Raw genomic sequence first — 21,866 nt, 5'->3', positions numbered from 1 at the left:
AGCAGTTGCGTTATGAGAGTCGCCCGCCTGCCAGATCTCGGGTATATGCCTGGGATAGGGGTCCCAAGTAGGATTGGTTCTAGTTACAACAGTAACGTGATCTGAGTAATGTCTGCAATGGTGGCTATACACTGGGACCAGAAGTTCGCCACCACTGGGCATGACCACCACATATGCAGGTAGGTGCCCTCCATGCCGCAAGGGAGCCAGCATAGTGGGTTCAAGGACTGGTTGAAGCGATGTAGTCGCAGGGGAGGGTAATACCATCTGAGCAGTAGTTTATGTGCACATTCTCGGTTGGTCACGCAGAAGGAGGACGATTGCGTACGTGCCCAGATGTCGGACCACGACTGGTCTGGAATCGGATGTCCTAGGTCCGTTTCCCACTGCGCCATCTAAGTTGCTTTGGCTGCAAGCAGATTCGTCTGCAATAGTTTGTGTAGTGTGGAAATTCGCCCTCGGCTTGGTGGATCAGCGGCCGTTAGTTCGAGGGCATCTAGATCTCGAGTGGCTGCAGTGCGGATCTGGGGTTGCGAACACCAGTGTTTGATTTGGATATAAGAGAATCAATCAGTCTCAGTCAGGCTAAAAGAGCTCTTACATTGGGCGAACGTCAGAGGCTGGGAGCTTTCGAATAGCTGATTTAAGGAGCTGAGGCCCCCGGTGATCCAGTTTTTAAAGTTCGAGGGTGTGGTCCCCGGGCAGAAGGCTGGGTTGTAGAACACTGGGGCGGCAGGGCTTAAGTCTCTTGGGATGCCTCTAGCTTTGCGTGCCCAATCCCAGGCCTTTAGTGTTTGTTTGGTCGACGATAGGAGAGATGGCCGGCCATGTTCGTCGCAATGAGGCTGGCAGGTGCAGCAGAAAACGGAGGGGAAGGGGTAATCGGGATTGTTCTACTTCCATCCATTTGGGCCGCCCTGACGCGATTGTCCAAGCTCGAGTATGAGCTATCTGCGCCGCCATCTGGTACCTTTGCAGATCAGAGACCCCTAGGCCTCCCTGGGTTGGGGTGCACATCATGGTGCTCCGCGGGATGCGTGACTTTTTCCCCCTCCAGATGAAGCTAAAGATCTTCCTCTGTAACCGTTGCAGCGGGGGGCGGGGAATGAAGGTGGGGAGGGCGGAGCAGGCGTAGAGGAACCGCGGTAGGAGATTCATGTTACAGGCCGCGATGCGACCTATCAGCAAAATTTCCTGTGAGAGCCAGCGATCCAAATCATTCTCCAGGATCTTAAACAGGGTCGGGAAGTTTATCCGGTATGTGTCTTCGGGGCGGGCGGAGAACTGGACTCCCAGGTAGGGATAGATTTATCGCTTAATGGAATCAGGCAATGGGTTCCGAAGGACTCCTTGTCCGCCCGATCCAGGCCTATTCCCAAGGATGCTGATTTCATTAAGTTTATGGAGAATACCAAGACCCTGCCAAACCTGTGGATTTCCGCCAGGGCGGCCCTCAACAACGGGGAGGTGTCCGTTATGGTCAACATCATATCCTCCCCATATAGCGCAATTTTATGTTGGGTAGGGCCTACTTGGAGGCCTTTAATTCTGGGGTTACGATGCATCCGCTGGGCCAGAGGCTCCATCACCAGAGCGAAGAGCAGAGGGGAGAGAGGACATCCCTGCCTCGTGCCGCATGTTAGGGGGATCGAGCTGAATAATAGGCCATTCACTCGGAGGAGAGTATTTGGAGCTTGATAATTTGTTAGGATGAGCTTCGAGAAGAGTGGTCCAAGACGGAAGGATTCCAGGGCGAGATAGAGGAACGACCAATCTACTTTATCAAACGCCTTGGATGCGTCCAAGGCTAGTAGGGCCAGCTTTCGCGAGTCTCGCCTGGCGATTTCGATCAGATTAAGGACCCTACGGATATTATCCGTGGTTGCTCTATTAATCACAAAGCCTGTCTGATTTGGGTCGATGATGTCCGGGAGAATCTTTGCCAGGCGGTTCGCCAGGACCTTCGAGTAAATGTTTGCATCCAAGTTTAATAGCGAAATAGGTCTATATGCTTTGATGTCTCTAGGGTCTTTTCCTGGCTTGAGAGCTAGCACCGTAATTGATTGTTGCATTGACGCCGTGATAGAGCCCGAGGTCGCGAAGGAATTAAAGAGTGTCGTCATGGGGGCCAACAGCTGGTGCCGGAAAATTTTGAAGAAGCGAGGCGAGAACCCATCTGGGCCCGAGGCCCTTGATTTCAGGCTTTTAATAGCCCCGTCCACCTCATCCTGGTGATCGGGGCCTCCAGCTCTTCTCTTCTTGCGGTGGTGATGTGAGGTAGGGCAGCTTCCTGCAGGTAGGCCTGTTCCTCCTTGGATCTCGGGGTAGCTGACATTGTCTCTGCGAGGTGAGCTTCTGCAACCCGCAATTTATCCCGGTCAGCGAACTGCACTACGTTCTGTGGGGTCTTGCAGGCCTATAATCGTGTTCCTTCTCTTGACTCTCGCTAGCTTGTCCACAAGGAATTTGTTAGCTTTGTTACCTCTAACATAGTATCTTTGCTTTGTTTTGGCTAGGAGCTGAGCGGTATCCTCTGCATAGTGGGCCTCCAACTTCTTCCGGGCTGTCTGCAAGACTCGATAAGTTCGTGGGGACCAATTTTTAGCTTTACATGCTGTCTCCGCCTCTTGCACCTTGTCCTCCAGGTCACGACGGAACTGTTGCCTTCGTTTATGGTAGGCTGCACCTCGGGAGATCAAGACCCCTCTCACCACTGCCTTCATTGCGTCCCACGTGTTCGCTGGAGAGGTATCTTCGTTCCTGTTTACTTCGAAGAACTCCTTAATAGCTTTGGCCACCATGTCTCTGGTTGTCATATCGCCTAAAATAGGGTCATAGAGGGACCATCTGCGTCGCGGGGCCGGGTCAGGATCGTGGGCTCTGAGCGTTAGGATTATTGGGCTATGGTCTGTGAGGATTCTCGGCCCGATGGAAACCCCGTCTGTGAATGCTAGAACCTCAGGGGAAGCCAGGAGGAGGTTGATGCGTGAGTACGTTCTATGTACGTAAGAATAAAATGAGTAGTCCCGTTCCTCGGGATGGAGGACTCTCCAAGTGTCAACTACCTCCAAAGTTCTGAATAGCTTGAGAATCGCTGTTGCCAGGCCAAAGTCTCTACGAGCCGGGGGTGTGACCTGTCTGTCAATGGGTCAGGGACTCCGTTGAAATCTCCCCCGATGATATTTTGGCCTTCCGCAAATGGCGGGAGGGTATTTTCTAGGTTGAATAGAATTCCTCCTGCCCCTCGTTAGGAGCGTACACCGAGATCAGCGTGTATAGTTGGCCGAAGATTCGGCATTTGATCGCCACGAAGCAGCCATCCGGGCAGAGCATTATGTCTAGGATTTGTGGTCTGAGGCCCCTGGCAAACAGAATCGCCGTGCCACCCTTCTTTGTTCCATTCGATGCAAGGAATTGCAGTGGGAATTGCCGGTCGCGTAGCCGCGTGAAGTCGGTCGGGAGCAGATGGGTCTCTTGGAGGAAGATAACGGAGGCCTCGTCATTCTGTGGGTGCCTCAGGATCGCTTTCCTCTTCTGTGGGGGGTTCAGGAATTTCAGTTTCTGGTGCGGTGGTGGGGTCTCCTGGGCCTTTCCAGGTGGAGGGAGCTGGTCTGAGCGGGAGGGACGGCAGTTCTCAGTCATCATCTAGAGACATAAACTCAGCATGGGGTTCCTGTGGCTGCGTTTTATATATCCTCCAACGGGAGGGCAAACTTTTAGTCGGGTTAGGACCGTAATTTCCAACACGGTCCCATCCACGGCCAACAGGGCCATAACTGTACTCCCAGCCAACAGTGCCAGGATCAAACCGCATAATTGGGTTCCTCTCCAAGGGTGGATCGGTGACATACTCCTTGGAGTGGGGCATGGGCCGCTCAGGGCCCGCGGCTTCTCTGACATTTTGTTGAGTTTATCAAATCGGAAATTTCATGATCTCTGTGCGTGGTAGGGTTACTTTACTTTCTGGCGTCTCTGAGCTTTGGACCAGGCCCCTGGGTCTAGTTTACAGTCGCTGGAGCCCGTCAGGTATCGGGAGTTCCAGTCTGCTCCTGGCAGGTAATGCCAAAAGTCCTTCGCTAGCTCTGCTAGGAGTTTGGATCTGGTCCCTCCTAGGTGACTGATGTACTTCACTGCTGAGAGGTTGTCCATCTTCAGCAGGATGCATGAGTTCATAAATGCTTTGATCGCAAAGGATCCTGCCAGTAGCTCTAAGCAATTTATGTGAAGCTGCAGTTCTTCTGCGCTCCATTTTCCTCCAGTGTCTAGCGAGTAGCAACATGCTCCCTATCCTATCCTGCTAGCGTTCGACTATGACTAGATCTGGTCGGTCTCCAAAGATTGCCCATCTGTTACAGGCGTCCATGTTCTTCAACCACCACTCCAGTTCTGTGATGGAATCGCGATCTAGCAGAACTGTTTGGCGATATCTCAGTCCCTGCTGGAGATGTTTTATCTTCAGTCTCTGTATAGGTCGATAATGCAGGGGACCTGGGAAATGGCTTGGATAGAGGACGCTAGAAGTCCTAATATCCTCGCTAGCACTCTGAGGGAGATTATTTACCTAGCCAGGCATAGCCTGATCTCTTTCTTGATGTCGCAGATCTTCCTGGCTGGTAGCTCTAGTGTCGTGAGTTTGGTGTCTGGCACAAAACCTAAGAAGTCCAATCTTCTTGCTGGAGTCGTATCTGATTTCTCCTGATTCACTAGAAATCCCAGTGAAACCAGTAGCTCCTTTACCCATGTTGTCTGATACTTCAGAGTCTCTCTGTTTTCTGCTAGTAGCAGTATGTCGTCTAGGTAGATAATCATACGGATTCCATTCTCCCTGATCGCTGCTGCTACTGGTTTCATGAGCTTGGTGAACGCCCATGGTGCTGATGCTAGGCGAAAGGCATTATCTTGAATTGCCAAAACTGTCCATCCCAGATGAATGCCAGAAATGGTTGTAATTCTCCTTGGACCGGTATGGAGAGGTAGGCGTCCTCTAACTGCAATCCTCTGACTGTGAACCTCCTCCCCGGTGTCTCTAGCGCATTCCGCTAGTTACATTATTTTTACTAAAGTGCCTGCTAGATCCAGCACTTTTTCCTGACAGGTCCTGGAGAAGCTGTCTATTCCCTTGCGTGGATCCCTATTGATCTAAGTGACGTAAGCCAGCATCTTTGGATCCAACTCTGGTGCCTCTGCAACCTTGCCAGGTAAGTCTGGGTGGGGGCACTCTGCTCTCATGCGCTGCCTTGCGTCTTTGTCTAGTGCCTTCCTGAGCCTATGAGCCATGTATTTTGATACTCTAGGTGATGGTGGCCAGTCTTTTGACCTGGGGTTCCTGATATTCTCAGGCTTGAATATGCCTGCTATCTCCTTATCTTCGCCTTCTATGTGCATTTCTTTTCAGGTTCGCTTGTCCCCGGACGGCTTCAGCCAATCTTCTTCAGGCTTCTCGTCTTCCTGCTGCAAAGATAGTGCGGCCTCTGGTGACTCTTGGTTCCCATATTATCTTCTCCTGGGGAGGGGGTCCTGAGGCCTGGCACCTCTGACCTCTGCAGGAAAGTGTCTCTAAGCTTCCCGAAGGAGTCAGGAGCCTCTAGGGCCTCTCTGTTCCTTGTTGACTGCAACCCGGGGGGGGTCAGTAAAGGATTTCATCTTATGGGTCTCTGTACACCCCTTATTGCCTCAGTCTGAGGTCGTAGTGGACATGCTTTTATCACCTCAGTGCTCTTACAGGGCTGTTTTAGCATTGATTGCAATGTGGCCAGCCTGTTTTGCAGAGGTTTGGCCTCTTGGGCCACTGCAACCACCAACGAGCTCCCTAGCATCTCTTTGAAGCTGCCGGCTAGGTCTTGTGCCTGCTCCTCCTCGCTCTATTAGAATTCAGACATGTTGTCTGGGTGCTTTGTTGCCGGTACCTGGACTTGCAGGATGAGTGGCATGTCCACTGCTGCTTTGTTTTGAATGCAACTACTTTAAATCGAAGTAATATATATATATATATATATATGTAAACACATGGAGGATGGAAAAAACCTGCACTCCATGCACGAGGTCTAAGTCCCAGAAAAAATGAAAACTCGAATCCAAGTAGGAGAAAACGAGTTTAATGGAAGGTAAAAAAAATTAAATACACGGCAAAAACACACAGCAGACAAAACAGGACGCCTAGGCAGTGTCCTTAACGACGCGTTTCGCGCTTCCCTGAGCGCTTGTTCACGTTAGGAGGACGTGTGGAAAATGAAAGTAGATATTTACAGGTTAGTCCTTTTTCCATGTTGCCAACAGGCTTAAGCTCATAACCTTGCACGCCACCATGGCGGCCATTTTAGAGTGTGGTCAAAAGCTGCATGAGTCATAGAGAAAGCATGTTAGACCCAGCAGAAAAATGCAAAGCACATTGAAAACCAACATTTAAATATTCGAAATATAAATTGAATAAATGTAGAAGGCAGGCAATATAATGGATGGCAATAACATTTGCTATACAAGAATAGATACACATAAGCAAGAGATGTAAATTCATACAAAGTCCGCAGCTAGTCCGCAGCTGTGGCATAAAATGCAAGTAAGTATATATATATTTTTTTTTTAATTGTGGCTAGCACCTTCTATTCTCTTGTGTTTGTAGAGCCTTTAAGTGGCCCTCTTGAGGGTGTTCTGCCTTTCCATGGTTCTTCTTCTGTGAGATATGCTTAGCAGGGAGCATCTGAGGATTTTAGCGGGTGTCTCTGCGCTCCTGTAGAGCTGCTGTCAGTTTGCGGGCTGATCACTTGCATGTCGGGACTGTATCCAGCAAATCACCCCCGAGGAAAGGTCCCATAGCTTATCGAGTAACTCTATATTGGTATGTTCGCCGCCACGGCCGAGTAAGTTTGTATTCCACGTTTCGCAATGTCTCATTGAGCTCCGTCGCTCCTATGACACACGGCGCACAGGCTCCTCCCTCACGAGGGGGCCTGCTTGTTCTTTGCTGCTCCAGCCCTGCCACCACGAGGGAGGGGTCCTGAGCGCTGCTCTCTGGAAGGGAGATGGGCCCCCGGCTGTGTCGGTAGTACGACACGAGTCCTGTCTCCTTTCTTCGTTGTTCAGCTTCGCACTTCCTAACTGTTGAAATAATCCTTAACTAGTGGATTCCTATTGTGTGCGCAAGCGAGCTATTACTGCAATTTTGAGGAAGCGGTGTAGCTCTTTATGCTCTCCCTTTCTCAAAACTTAGATACAAACGTTATCAATCACATTCCATTTACATACATACGCATCAGTGTACTCTGCCAACAGCCTCTTTCTAAATCTGCCTGCCTCTACTCTCTGACCTTTGCAGCTCATCCAGAACAGGACTGCAAGACTTGTCGTTGGCCTCAAGCCCAGGGATCTTATCTCTCCAGGTCTGAAATCTCTGCACTAGCTATCAGTGGTTACGAGGATTAAGTTCAAAACCCTATGCATTGTCCACAAGGCCTTCTGGGGGTCAGGGCCTCAATACCTTCAACTCTCTCTTCCTAAATATCTTCCTTTGCGAGCTCTTCACTCATCCGCCTCCAACTCCCTTGGGTCAGTTGCTTCTCCAAGCAACAAGTTGGTGGTAGATCTCTTTCTTCGGCTGGGGCCTCCATCTGAACAGCCTCCCTGCCTCCCTTAAACTTGAGGAGAACCATCTCCGGTTCCAGAAACACCTCAAAACCTTTCTCTTTGCTTCCGCTTTCTCTCCTCCTCTCTCCTGCTGACCTCCTGGCTGTAACCGGATCTGCATGGATTACCTGGACACCCTCTGATCTTGGGCCCAGGTCCCTCCCCCACCAGTCTCTCACACCTGCACTGCCTGCCTGGCAAACCCCGTACTTGGGGACTGTTTCTGTATCCCTACATTCCCCCTACCAGCACTTGACACCTGCTGTCTGCACTTCCTTGCACTTCACAACCGTTTGTTTTACTTACTGTTATTTATCTATTCCCATGTACTGCACTGTCCCCCTCCAACCTCCGTCTCATGCACTTGCTCGATCTGATTGACACCTGGCCTAGTAGGATTGTTGTCTGTCCTCACTCCCCCTGCCTTGCCTCGTCGCACCTTGAAACACTTGTGTATAGGCGCATTATAAATGCCTTATCGTATCATATCATATATCTGTGCGTAATGTCCGCTGAGTGAAAGAAAAGATTTATATTCATTCCGTACTTCAATTGTTCTGAGGTAGAGAAAAGTGTACATATCTTGCTGAAGAGCAGGAAAAGAAGAGGAGGAGTTAGTGGATAGGAAGCGACATATGGACCGGACAGTCACTAGTTGGGACTAGAGAGACACAGGGAAATGTAGTCCAAAAAGCAAAGAAAAAAGAAAATTAGTAGCTGGAAACATTTTCAGTGTTTTTTCTGTTATTTTGTTGAAACTGCTGAAGAGGGGTATTAAAAAATTTGAATCATAATGCTCGCCACCTGTTTTGAAATAGAATTCAAATCAACTCTCAACACCAATACCCATGGCGGATACCCAATGCTTAGAAGCAGAGGTATCCTCATGGGACTTATGTGCCTTATGAATGAACTGTCCTTCATTCCCTGTCTCACCAAATCTCTCGGCTCCATCTCTCGAGTCAGGGGATAGTGTATTCCAGGGCCAATTAGAACGAGAAACACCATTACCAGTCTCAGTAGTTTCAAAAACAGTGCATTCATAACCAATTCTTAGTAGCTGCTGATTGTGCTGAATCACATAATCCATCGTATTTTCCGCATGAAAAATACTAAAGAAGTCACATCCTCCTCATTTTCGCACATAAAGACTATTTTTATGTCACTACTTCGAACAAATCGTAGTTGAATAATTGATTGAAATAGTGCCATAAGTTTGGAGCGATTTAAGTGGTCATGTTTTCCAGAACAGAAAAGACTTCTTACTTTCAGCACTTCACCTTGCGCACATGTTTGCTACCCGAAAGCATTATTCTATTGTCATCTACGGTAATGCCTCGATCTTTCCGCAACTCAACATTCAATGTGCTTCCCATAGTCTGGATCACAACGTCAATGGACACTTTGGAGAACCGATGACTTCATCACCGATGGAGGAGGGTCTGGGATTGTAAATATAGCTTCGAGATCATATACTACGCTGCTGTTCTTGTGAGGCGATTTCTTTTGTACCACAGTAGTATTAAGCCGCTTTCATTTATGCAACACTTTGCTTTGAGTGTTATTACATGTGACTTTCCGACCAGACTTGGCCACAGGCACCCTCTCTGCCTCAACTGAGAAGGATGTCTGGAACATGCACCTTTGCAAGATTTCACTTTTTATAGTTTCCATGTTTGATTAGCATGGAGTCATGTTAACGGCTGATTTTAAGAGTGCAGTGTCCACATTGGCAAGAGGAGGCAAACAAAAGTGTTGACGTCATTGTACGTGCTCCATTCTCATTCCTCAAACCTTTGTTTGAAGTGCGCTTATCAGGGTACATGAAGCCTGTCGAACAGGTTTGTGCTTTTTCTGTTTGTACCAGGCAGCAGATTTAAGTGATTCTGTGTCTAAAGGAGCCAATGTGGTACGCTGGCAGCCTTCCATTGTTGTGGAAGAAAAGGATTTAAATGACGCAGTACCACATCCGATTCCTTCCAAATTAGCCTTTTGCTGTACTCGGCTGGGCTTTTGCTCATCTTGTTAAGGGAAACTGACCTGCTCTTCAGACTGTCAGTACTGGGAGACTTACTCTTTCACTTTGTTGCCAAGAAATGGCAATGGTTTATCAGTGCACAATGTACCTTCCAGTACAGTGCGCTGGGGTCTCATATTTAAGACCATAGACACCCTTGAAGGATATTTGGTGAATGTACAAGTGTGTCCAGGACAGAGCTGGTGGCAGCAGTTACATTTAAAGCATTTTTTACTCTTTTCAATGGTCCAAACCGCGTTCACTGCGTTTTGCCCAGGACAGTGGGCAGTGCCTAAAATGGCCATGTCACGAGGCCCTTTGTTCTGTCCCTTGGCCATATTGTCCCCTTGCCTTCCCCAGGTCGAGCAGACCCGGGAAATTCCTTATTTGGTCATGCAGACCCCTGCACAAACCAAAGCTTTCGCGGGCTTCTGCATGCCTTGTGTTTGTGCGCCCAGGATGTGAATTGGAGACGTCTAGTTCCAATACACATCTTGGGTGCCAGGATGTCTGGTGTGCTGGGATGACTGGGACCACCGTATTCAATGATTTGTCCACGTCTGGAATGGTTGAATGTGAGCAGATTTCCTATTGGTTTCTCTTTGTTTTGGAGTGAAGGAGATTTCGGATAAGAGAAGGCACTCAACCTATTCCAGGTCAATCTTCTGAGTTCACACCGAACTTAGTAAAGGAGCCAAGTATCCTGAACCAAAGAAACAGATCTGTGGAACCGCTGATGACCCGCTGGAAGGTTTGGCACCCTGACCCCGCTGTTGTCCCGTCAGAGCCCCTGTTTCGCATTGATCACAGAAGGCCTACAAGGGCGCTTCAACCCGTTGGCGTAGTGGGACTAACTATTCTCAGCACATCTTGCTTAACCTGCAAACGAGATCCTTCGAAGTGTTCCTGGACCGCCCAGTGAACTGACCGGCTTGTACGGGAACTTTGCTTTGGAATCGCTGCTATCTCGAGTTTCAACAAGAGACTTTGGGAACCGTAAGCTCTTGCTAGAATGCACTCTCCTGACGAGTTTCGTACACCTAGCATTCCTAGGTCTGGAATTAAGAGAGTCCACCTGACAAGAGCCTACGTGGTATCTGTATCGCCCCGCTGTGGTGATGAGCTTTGTGGGTGCCTTGCTGGTGTGCCCCCCTGTGCTGCAATGGAACTAGCCGGATCCCTTCCCCAGAAGCGGAGAAATCGCCACTGTCCCGGCCCGGACTGAGGTCCCGGAGCGCAGCCCCTGAAAGCCAGAGAGACCCGCAACTGCTGGGCTCGAACCTGCAAGCAAACTGGATTTGACTGGCGAAGTTCGGTCCGGACTGCACAGAGGGTCGTTGAGTACTTGCAACACTTACTGGTGGCCCCTGGGGCATCCATAGACTTTTACGCACAATTGTCCCCCAAGGGGCACTCGCCTTTGTAAGGCTTGTCTGAACTACCATCCTATTCCATATTCCCGGAAATAGCTCTGTGCCCTTATGAAGACCCTCCTTGAATAGTGGAACTCTATTCTTCATCATCTTACCTACCTTCCAGAGACACTACAGCCCCTTGAAGAGACCGTTTTTGTACTGAACATACTTTTGAGCACAAAGCTCCATACTTCGTAGGGATTGCACTGCCTATTAGTTAGGGTTGAGACTCTTGAAGAATTGCCTAAAGTATATATGCACGTCTGACCCTCTTCTGATACAGGTTGTGGATCGTTACTTGCTTAATATTACTTTAGGCCAATAGTTAATGTATATATGTTCCCTAGTGTAAGGTTGTGTTAGTATTGCTGTGCTTTCATCTTGAGTTTGATTTAAAAGGCCTTTAATAAATGTATACGTATTTTTGATATATACACCTCACAGAGTAATTTTTATGGTGTTGTTTACTGTGTGCGCTCATTGGACTTTTGATCACCCACACCCCTGCCGAGACCTAGTCTTCACCGCCGCCAATGTTACCTTGATTGGTCTGGCTTGTCCAGGTTACCCTATTCCAAGAACTAGGCTGGCCTTCTGAACCTCTGCTCAGCAGGTCAGAGTTCAGAAATCCATCTTAACAGACTTCGACTCCGGATCCGACTCTCAGGCCTGCAGTGCACCACCGTGTTAGAGTAAAGAAACTAGATTCGTGGCCAGATGGCGCTGTGCCAAGCCACACTCTTCCTGAGTCCAACAACAACTGATGCCGCTTCCGACACAAGCCCCGATCTTCATTTCTGTCCTCCTCCCACTGCTCCAAGTCACACATCCGAGAATCCAGCCACATTTCTATCATGTCATGTCAGCATTTAATTGATTGTTTTCCAATACTTGCCTCATTCCCTCAATCCTTTCAACTTTGCCCTGCAGTTCGGAGATGGAGGTCTGTATGTCTCCCCAGAGGGCCTTTATTTCGGCCTGTATCCCCGCAATGTCCTCCTTGGTGGCTGCCCCCGCCGCGTTCCTAGTGAGGGGCCATGACCCACATGATCACTCTTGCCTCCTCTCTGCGAATCCTTTGGAGCGATGCGACTGCCACCTTCACCTTACTCTGCAGGGTGGGGGGCCCTCCTTACATCCTTTAACCTGCACCAGACTGTGGTCAAGCGTCCCAGGATCGAATCCTGTGCCCTAAATACCTCCTCCTTCCAGTCTGGCTTAGGCTCGGCGGACATCAGGGTCTCTTGCAATGTGGGTTCAGTAGGACGCAGATGACTTCACAGAGCCGCGTGGGCGCCCCTCTGTTTTCTGCTGCAGGTGTCCTTCTCACACCACCCCCTCACACCACAGCTCCGTCATAACAGGGCTCTCGCACTTCTCTTGGGGTGGGGCTCCCAGGACCCTCCACTCCCGATTTCTGCTGGGGTCTCACACAGCCAACCCCCTCTGGGGCCTCCTGGGCATGGACCTGTAGGTCGTCTTACAGTCTCTGAACTCTCTGCCCCACCATTTCTCCCCCAGGCTCAACTTACCCTATACCTTCTAACAGGGCACAATGATCTCATTGGTAGCCTCCCTCTGGCGTCTATTGCACCCCACTGCAGTCTGAGGGGCTGTGTCCTGGAGCATATAAAGTCTCTGTGCAGAAGCCCTTCCCCAGGAACCACCCCCAACAAACGCCACCACCGGGTCCAGTGGCCGCCGGCTACGGGGGTCTCTCCTGGGGAGCCACTACAGCAGCCGCCTTACCGCTTGCACTGCCCACTGGAGAGTGCAGGCCATCTCTCCTTGTGTGGCATCCTCACAACAATTCAGGTGAGGATAGTGTGCCTGGGTCCCCGCTCTCCTATGACATGATCCAGCAGTATACAGCGTGGGAGTAGGCCGCAGGAGAAGGTCTCAGTGCACTCTCCTTGGCACCCTCACACCGACCGGCCATGTCCTCTTATCTGCACGCAGCTCCTCTTACGATTATTTCTGTGGCAAGCTAGGAGGCTGCCTGTGGGTTCCTCTGCCCCTCGCCATGGGAGGTCTCTTTCCCTTTTCCTCACCTGCAGAGCCTGCTCCTGCGTACTCCTCTACTGCTCTGGGATGGGGGCCAACTGCACCTCAGGTCTCTTCCCCACGAGGCTTGGCAGGCTGCAGCTCCAGTACGCTTTGAACGCTGTATCAACTGCTTCCTCACTATTCCTCTGGTTTGCACACTTCACCCTCCATGCATAGGTGAACCTCTGAGCGGTTTCTCGCTTTGTATGGACTGCTTCTATCTCGATTTCATCGCAATAGTGTCAGCTGAGCCGATATTCAGGCAGCCATTGCAGTACACACCCCATGGTGGTCTCGGCAGACAGTTTTTTTTCACTTTTGGGGGTTAACGCTTCAGTCGGAGGGCTGCGGTACAGATTATTAGTAGATGGATTAGGGACAAGATCATTGTGGCTTATTCCTTGGCAGGGACTATTTCTCCCCCAAGGCTTAAAGGTCACTCAACTCGGGTGATGGCAGGTTCTTAGGCTGAGGCACAGGGAATATCCATCCAGGACATTGGCAGGGCCGCCACATGGGCAAATCCAAACACACACACCTTTATCAGACATTCTAGGTTAAAATGCTAAATCGAAATTTTGGTGGTTTTAGTCTCAGGGGATTGAGTGTGGTAAAGCAATTAACACGTTGCTAAACGGAGAACTCACACTGGTGTTCGGCAGTGGTCATACCATATACGGGTTAGTGCATTGGTTTCTTTTTTGGCCTATCCATTCTAAAGTTGGTATGTCTCACACCTAAGTAAAGGGAAGAGGAAGAGGTATGTGGAGGTAATGTTGGGATTACTTACAATGCATAGGGTTTTGAACTTAATCCTCGCAGCCACTGGGAGCTAGTGCAGAGATTTCAGACCTGGAGAGATACGATCCCTGGGCTTGAGGCCAACGACAAGTCTTGCAGTCCTGTTCTGGATGAGCTGCAAAGGGCAGAGAGTAGAGGCAGGCAGATTTAGAAAGAGGCTGTTGGCAGAGTACACTGATACGTATTCATTACTCCAAGTCATGTTTTTACTCGCCACAGTTTTTACGCTCTCCATATCTCCTGCCCGGCATGGATGGATGAAATGGGCCAATGGAACGGTCAGTAACTGGGGCATGCCTGGACTCTGGGAGTTTATTACTCTAGGGAAAGGCGCAGCATGCACAGGGCTCGAAATTAAGATTGGATAAACAGGAACTAAAAGCAGTTACTGGGTATCCAACATTACCCATGACCAGGGGCTACCACTGGGGAACGATGAGCTAGTGCACAGCTTTTGCAAATCTATCTTCCACACAAGATGAAAACATCATTTTGTCCATTATCATAATAATGTACTTATGCCTCATGTTTAAATGTCGCATAGATGTGTCTAGTGTTTATTTATAGATTGTTACACTTACATAGGTGTTTGTTTGGCATTAGTTGGCCTGGGAATCAAGAAGTAACTGCTGGTGCCAAGATAACCAGGCTCTTCTAGGCTAGCAGCAAGAGCTAAATGGCTCCCAGCTCCCCTCAAATTCTAACACTGATGCAGCGAAATTAAATAGAAAGTGAAGAGGGGTTGCTGCAAGCGAGGGGGCACAACAGTCAATGCAAGAACAATTTGATTTGAGACACCTGAAATGAAGGGCACAATGGTAAATGCAGCAACCTTAGACCTTGGACAGCTGGATGGATGGAGAAGGGCCTAAAAAGGGGGGCCCAGCAGTCAATGCAATAACACTTTGATTTGGGACACCTGGATAGACGGCACAACTTAAATGGAGCAACACTAGAACTGGGACACCTGGATGGGACTTGGGACACCTGGATAGAGGAAGAAGGGTCTAAAGTGGGGCCCAGCAGTCAATGCAGTAACACTTCGATTTGGGACACCTGAATAGAGGTGGCCTAATGTGGAGGCCCAACAGTAAAACCTAGATTTGTGACACCTGGATAGAGAGAGAATGGCCTAATAGGGGGGGGGGGGTTCAACAGTAAATGCAGTGCCACTTAAGACTTATGGTTTGCCAAAGCAATCAGGCTAGATGCGAGGTATGGCTACCTAACACAATCAGGCTAGATGCAAGATATGTCTGCCTAACACAATCAGGCTAGATGCGAGATACGAATACTATACTAACTGTGGGCTCAATGTATCGGACTGTATTCGAATAAGGAGTAAAAAGAAGATAAGTTTGGGTTGGTCAGTTTAGTGGGGTACAGTAATGGCTGCACCCCCTGACCAAACCACACTTACCTTGCCAGTAGCTGCTGGTTGACAGCTCCAGGCTCCACAGGATAACACGGGCCAATACACGATTAGGAGCTGCTTCTGCAGGAGCTGCCCTTTGCCTCAAGGTCCTTAGCCGATGGGACTGTAGTGGGGCTGCCATACCGTGCTCAGATAAATGGGGAAGAGCACCATTCAGGGGTCGGGCGGGCTGGGAGGCGGGAAGAAAGGTACGGCAAGGTCTCTGAGCCGCGATGCGGCTATGGCCCACTCTTAGGTTATCTAGGTTTCAAATTCACGCTGGTAGTGCAAAACACTTTTACAAAACACTCAACCAAGTCCGATTAAGCCGGCAAATGCCACGCGGTTTGCCAACAGCAGCCCTAATCAGGGACCAAGGCTCGGAGGGAAGAGCACCAATCGTGTGAGAGTTGGATTTGGAAATGTTTTATTATTAAATCGTTTTTTGAGGTACAAAAGGAGTAACAATGCACACTACAGGCCTAGCAAAATGTGCTCGACCAATCGCATAGCAGAGTCGTTTTTTTATGAAAGGAGAGTACCATTTCCATCATACTCGACCTTACTGGCTAGTGTAATGTCATTCTTTGGTGTTTTTTAAATTTTTACGTTTACTGCAAGCAACTGGCCTTTGGATGGCAGATGTGTGCCAAATATGAAGTGGGTTCATGGTCACATGTACCATTTTACAGAAAATGCTAATCAATTTTTTTGTCACACATCGTCTTTGGTCGGGTGCCTTTCTCTTAGTTCGAGTAGGTAAACTAAGTTACTCAGCCTGCAGGTCTAGGAGGATTTCAAGTAATTATGAGCTCTGCACTAGCTGGATATGTCTTGGAAATTTGTATTCCTGTTCTGTGTTTCTTCTCTTTCGTCAGCAACAGAAAACAAATCACTACCCTTCCCCCATTTACATCCCCTGCTCGCCCAGTGAACACTGAGTATCCCAAGGTGCTTGCCTCTCTGCGCTCCTGATCAACCTTTACATGATCCAACTCCCAGGGATCATCCGCTCACATAACCTCGCTTACAACTATGCCAACGATACCCAAATTACCCTGGGAATCCTCAAAACAAGCTCTGGTTACCCCCTCCTCCCAACCTAGCATCGTGCCTCAGAGATATTGAGGAATGGATGACTGGAAACCACCTCCTTCTCAACTAGGTGAAGACTGAAATCATGGTATGCAGCAACACTGAGCTAACTCCCTAAACAACTCCCATGGTCACCCTCCCTCGACACTCCCCATTCAACCACCAGAACAGTCAAACACCTTGGATGCATACTCGACTCTGGCCTACCCCTGTCCCACCAGATTAATAACGTATCCAAATCCTGTCATTACCACCTCAGGCTACTGAGACGCATCTTCCCTTATCTCAACTTCCTCAACAGATTGACTTCTATTATGTCAATTGTCATGCCCAGACTAGGCAATGCGAATTCCAAGTACCTAGGAGTCCCTCATACCAACTTAAACTCCGAGTCCAAAACTCAGATGCTAAACTCCTGCTTGCTCTGGGATAAAGAGACCACATCTCACCTGCTCTCTGCACCCTCCACTGGCCTGCCATTAGTCGAAGAGCGACTTTCAAAATCCTATGCTTCACACATTGAGCAGTACACAAGTCTGGTCCATCATACCTCCAAGAGAAGACTAAACGCTATCGCCCATCACTTACCCTGAGGTCAAGCACGGCCCTCCTACTAAAGATCCCAGCCTCCAACTCAGCTAGACTGGGAGGGACAGCCTTCTCAACCTTCGCACCAACCCTATGGAAGTTGCTACTTCCCCACATTCGTCAAACTCAGGAGTACATGGCCTTCCGTAAATCAGTAAAAGCTTGGCTCTTTCCAAATCCATGAATGGTCCGCTAAAAAGCCACACAAACCAAACCAATCCACAAGCAAATCAAATCTAATAATCCCACCCACCGGCAAACGCATACTCATTCCTACTGTTATGCTCACCCTCCACTTTACACCAACAAACAATAGAACTCAGCTAAACCCCTCGATATATTCGGCCTAGCTGCACATATACCCACATCGCTCATAACAAACCCCTCAACATCCTGGTAGAACGCAGCTATTGCGCACAAAAAAAATCAGCTTAGCTGCACACATAATCGTCTGTACATGCCCCATGCAGAATGCAGACTCGGAGACCACCCTCAATGCTGCGCACTGAACACTGACCTCTCACATCCACCGCACTAAACTTAGCCCTAGAACGTAGCCAACATGCACAACCCGCACACATACCGTGTGCACTCAAGCACTTTATGCGACTCTACTCTCTCAAACTATACGGACCACAGTTCCCCCGGGCGTTCAACCTACAGCGCTTTGAGATCATACCAATGATAGGTACATAAGGCGCTATACAAATGCACTACAACCATACCTGCCTAACCTCAGTGTTTTCCCCTGAGAGTTTGGGTATTTAGCCCTTTCTCTGTGTCTCTGGGGAAGACCCTGGTATCTCTGGGTTTTCAATGCAGTTTCCGGGTCCCGTCTAATTCTCTATCCGATTGGCTGCAAAAAACCAATGCCGGTAGCCAATCGGGTGGAGGTGTGGCGGGGACCCAGAAACGGAGCAAATGTTCCTCCCTGCACACTATTGCAGACTGGAGCAAAATAAACGTAGAATTACTGCTTTCAATCCGCTGTCATTAATGACAATGGATTGAAAGCAATAATTTAGTTGCCCCAAAGGGCCAGTTTGCCAGGACTCAAGTTGAGGGTACACGCAAGAGGACAGAGTCCACACACTTTTTTCAGAGGGTGGACGCAGTCCCCCCCTCCACCCTTAGCTAAAATGGGAAACATTGAAGGTCCTCTTTGAATTCATGAATTAAAGCCGACCTCAGGGGTTGAGCCACAGCCGACCTCAGGAATTGAACCACAGCCTTCAGGTCTGCAGGCTGGACACCTCACCACTACACTATATAACTATAAAACACTATTTGAAGAAAATATCCTCTCTTGGTTTTGTGAGCGTATTGATTTTATGGAAGGCGACTGCCATTCGTCATATGCAATTTGGGTGGTTATGCATAGCTCTCAACTCACACGCTTTTGGCGGGTGTCACCCGCCTTGTAAAGGGCTGACTCACCCGCCAAGTCTCATGCACGCCCATTCATTCCAATGGGCGTCTCACCCGCTAAAAACAAAATCGGGTGATTTCACCCGCTTTTGCAACACAAATGGTTGAGAGCTATGGGTTATGAAACGCCAATTTAATTGAAATGTGCATACATAACCGAGTTTACCTTTTTGACAGATGAACGGGGCGTGTGGGGGCGGAGCCGTATGCAAATTTAGAGTCTTGTGTGGCTGTGGGCGGTACATAAATTTCAGGGTTTTTGATTTTCAAATGTAGGCAGGTATGACTAGAGCATAACACATAGTCGGGCGAAGGGAAAAATCTACAGAACTGCACTAAAAGTGGCATGAAGAGGGCCGCGCTTTTATAAAGTTCCAACCATGCACACACTCGCCATGTAAAATCTACCGGCATAAACACCTTTTGCTTTAATTGTGTATATTAAGGACCTTAACAAGTGTTTCTCAAGTCAAACGTAATGCGTCCTGGACGCAGCGTGTAGTAGAAATGTCAAGTTGTTGGACCCGATAATGAACGTCGGAGTATCCCAAAACATGGAAAAGGTGAGAGAGATTATACACAAAATGCAATTAACTCAACTTAGTGAGAAAATAAGAAAGACAATCATTGTCTCTCTTAGGTGGGGTGGCTTAGTTTTGGGCCTATTTTTGCAGGCGGTTGCCCTCGTAAGCTGCGCTCTCCCGATGCACCGTTGGTTTTCCGACAACCTGACACCGGACATTTCAGTGCTTAGCAAATAGCGTCTGTAGCATTCAAAGAACGTCCAGAGTCCCACGTGTGTTTCACTTACCTGCCCCAGCTGCAGCTGAAAATCCAACCGCCTAACCCCCCACTCTGGTGTTATATTCAAAATGATGGAGGTTAGTTCCCATTGGAAGAACGGCCCTACAATGCGTCCTCATCATGTGACTTGCACGTTCGTTACCTCTAAGTAGTCAAGTCGCTCTGTAGCCCGTTTACTTTTAGCGTTACGTTCCATTGCAAACAACGTGCCTGGTGTTTACTGTAAGGCCAGAGTAGGGATCTTTTTCTAAATTATTGAATGTGTGGGTGGACCTACGGCGCTTCCCCATCCAATAGGATGATGTGCACCTACGCCCACCAGTCATACACATTGCCCTCACAATCTTATAACTCCTCCCACCGCCCCCTGTCTGCCTCACAAAATCCAACAACACACTGCTTCTCCTCCTGCCTCTCACCCTGTCGCCTCCCAGCAAAGCCTTCCCACTCAGCTCAGCCACTCCCAGCACAGACATCTGAACTCTCATCAATTCTCTAGCCTCAACATGTCTCTCACACCTAAGCAGAAAATGTCCCACAGTCTCAGGCACCCCACACACTGCACAGTCCCTTAACTCACGCTTCCCCACTCGATATAGACAGTCATTCAGCTCCACATGTCCTATTGTCAACCAATTCAGCATCACCTACTCCCCCCTCCTCCATTCCAGACTCCCCGCATCCACCTTCATCAACACTTTCCCACGGACCCCAAACATCCACCTGCCCTTCACCCCATTCCCCCACCTCTCCTGCCACTCATCCATGACCCGTATCACCACCACAGCCTTCACCTCATCCACACTCAAAGGCAACCTCACATCAACCGCTCCCCTCCTCATACCTTCACCCGCCGCCAGATCCACCAACTCATTACCCAAAATGCCACTGTGCCTAGGGACCCACGCCAACTCCAAATCCATTCCCCCACGCACACACCAATCAATCTTCCTCCTGATGTCCAAAATCACATCCTTCCTATCACCATCCCCTGCCACAATCGCTTGCAACCCACTCAATGAATCTGAGAACACCACCACTTTCACATACCCCAATTCGCACACCCTGTCAATCGCCAATGCAATCGCCACCAACTCAGCCGTACAAATAGACCCATCATTCGTCAGTCGCCCCACTTTATACTCCCCAGTGCTTTCCAGATAATATGCCATACCTACTCTCCCAGACACAGGTTCTTTCGAACCATCCGTGAACACCTTACATCCTTCCGACCCTGCCACATACGCCTGACCCAAAACCTTGCTCTCACCCCACAAACCCCGCTTCTTCGACACCACACTCGCCAACTCCAAACAAACCTTTGGAGACCCCATCATCCACTTCGTCCATCTCATCAAATCTGTGCCCGTCACAGCCAACAACTCGCCCACACCCCACTGCACCCCCTTCTCCCACATGTGAAACCCCAAAGGCCCACCTTCCTCCTCCACCGGTCCCTGTAGTAGTCAAACCTCCAATTATACTTCAAACATTCACGCACCGGATGAGCCACACTCTTCGCACTGCACTTCACCCACCACCTCATATTTAACGCATCCCTCCTCAACCCCAACGGCATCTCCCTCACAAGCACCTGTACTGCATTCACTGGAGAGGCCCTCATCACACCCGAACACACCCTCAATGCCCTCGCCTGCACCCTATCCAACCGCAACTTCTGACTCGCTGTGAAACCCACTGCCACCTGACATCCAAAATCCATCACACTCAAAATCAACCCCTTATACAACATTCGTAAACATTTCTGCTGCGCAGCCCATTCTTTCCCAGACACTGCCCGCAACAAATTCAACCTACGTTTACACTTATCCACCACACCATCCACCTGAAAATTCCAGTTCAACTTCCTATCCAAAATCACCCCCAAGTACCGAAACTCTTCTACGCTCTTCACCCTCACACCTTTCAAAACCAATTCTAACTCCTGCTGCACCCTTTTCCTCGAGAAAACCATACTCACACTTTTATCCACAGACACAGAAAAGCCCCATTTCCCACACCACTCCTCCATACGCCCAATCGCAGCTTGCAGCCGACTCAGCACCAACAACAAACTCTGCCCTCTTACCCATACCACACCATCATCTGCGAAGAAATCCACCTGACATCCGATTCCTGCCAAAGCCCAAATCAACCCATCCACCATCACATTAAACAGCATTGCACTAATCACACTCCCCTGCGGCGTCCCATTCTCCATCTTCCAAACCTCAGACAGCACCCCCCTCACTCTCACCTGAAAGGTCCTATCAGCCAAAAACGCCCTAATCCACCGAAACATCCTCCCTTTCACACCCATCTCCAACAGTCTCACCAACAACCCATTCTTCCACACCATATCATACGCCTTCTCCAAATCCAAAAAGAACGCTCCCACCAACTCCCCATCACACAACGCCTCCTCCACACCAGTCACCAACCTCACTAACGGGTCAGCCACCGACCGATTCCTCCTGAACCCACTCTGAAAATCACTCAAACACCCATTCGACTCCAAATAAAACCCCAATCGCTCAACCACCATCCGTTCCATAACATTACACAGCACAACAGTCAACGCAATCGGCCTATCCGTAGGAACCTTGCCACCCTTCAAAATCGCCACCACAATCGCTCT

General features: G+C 49.3%; 1 protein-coding gene across 4 annotated transcripts in view; it reads right to left on the bottom strand.

Annotated features, from left to right (window-relative positions):
- The window catches only part of SKA1 (spindle and kinetochore associated complex subunit 1), a 369,748-nt gene extending 350,301 nt beyond the window's left edge, over positions 1–19,447 (bottom strand). For 2 of the 4 annotated variants that reach the window (XM_069626971.1, XM_069626974.1), the window contains exons 1-2: positions 19,236–19,364; positions 13,889–14,014 (exon numbers count right to left, since the gene is read on the bottom strand). The gene's annotated coding sequence lies outside the window, so the exon portion shown is untranslated. The other 2 variants (XM_069626972.1, XM_069626973.1) reach the window with 2 other exon arrangements.
- Between the last annotated feature and the right edge of the window lie 2,419 nt (positions 19,448–21,866).

This window comes from Ambystoma mexicanum, chromosome 6p (genome assembly GCF_040938575.1).
Source record: "Ambystoma mexicanum isolate Mex_15411 chromosome 6p, UKY_AmexF1_1, whole genome shotgun sequence".
NCBI lineage: Eukaryota > Metazoa > Chordata > Amphibia > Caudata > Ambystomatidae > Ambystoma > Ambystoma mexicanum.
The sequence above is the reverse complement of the archived record's forward strand: the minus strand, read 5'-3'. Positions and strand labels throughout refer to the sequence as shown.